Here is a 909-nt window from a genome sequence, read left to right as displayed (position 1 = left end):
TTATTTTGGACTAATGGGGAAAAAAATCAGTTTATTGCATATTCTTACCTCAGTGTGGGCCACACAGTGAACAAAACTTTAACCACATGCCATGTGGAAGCAGCAGTAAAATGCTACACTGCTCTCTGCTGTGCAAACAGGTCTGGAATCAAAATTTAGACCAGAAGGGATGTGCAGCAGCTTGGGTTTCTGAATATTAGAAAAGGTAATGTTCCAATAAACAGAATGTGATGGGAAGATGGAAGGAGTGTTTTGAGAACATAATGAATGAAAAGAATAAAAGCGAAAGAAGAGCAGAGGTCACAGAAATTGTAGACCAGGAAGTAGGAAATATTAATCATTAACCATTTACCATTAATCAGGATAAAGTACAGAAAGCTTTGAAAAGGATGAAGTAGGGGAAGGCAGTTGAACCTTACATACCAGTAAAGGCATGGAAATGGGWAGGTSAGACAGCAGGGAGAGATGAGGCCAAGCAGGACTGATGTTTGCAGATGACAYTGTGATCTGTCCAGGTGTGCAGTTGAAAGAAGAAGAATGAAAGTCAGTCGTAGAACGATAGAGTACACGTGTGAATGAGAGGGAGGCAGGTGGAACAGAGAGAGTAAAGTTACAGGACTTCTAGTACTTAGTGTCAACTGTCCAGGTAACAAGGAAGCGTGGTAAAGAGGTGAAGAGGAAAGTTTAGGAAGAATGGAGTGGGTGGAGAAAAGTTTCAGGAGTGATTCTTGACAAAAGGGTTGTAGCAAAACTCAAAGGTTTACAAGAGAGTAGGGAGATCAGCTATTGTATGGTTTGGAGACAGTGGAACTGACAAAAGACAGGAGACAGACCTGGAAATGTCAGAGCTGAAGATGTTATGGTTCTTCTTGGGAGTGACAAGGATTAATACGAAAAGGAATATGATCA

This window comes from Austrofundulus limnaeus, unplaced genomic scaffold (assembly GCF_001266775.1).
Source record: "Austrofundulus limnaeus strain Quisiro unplaced genomic scaffold, Austrofundulus_limnaeus-1.0 Scaffold292, whole genome shotgun sequence".
Lineage (NCBI taxonomy): Eukaryota > Metazoa > Chordata > Actinopteri > Cyprinodontiformes > Rivulidae > Austrofundulus > Austrofundulus limnaeus.
This window is presented reverse-complemented; position numbering follows the sequence as displayed.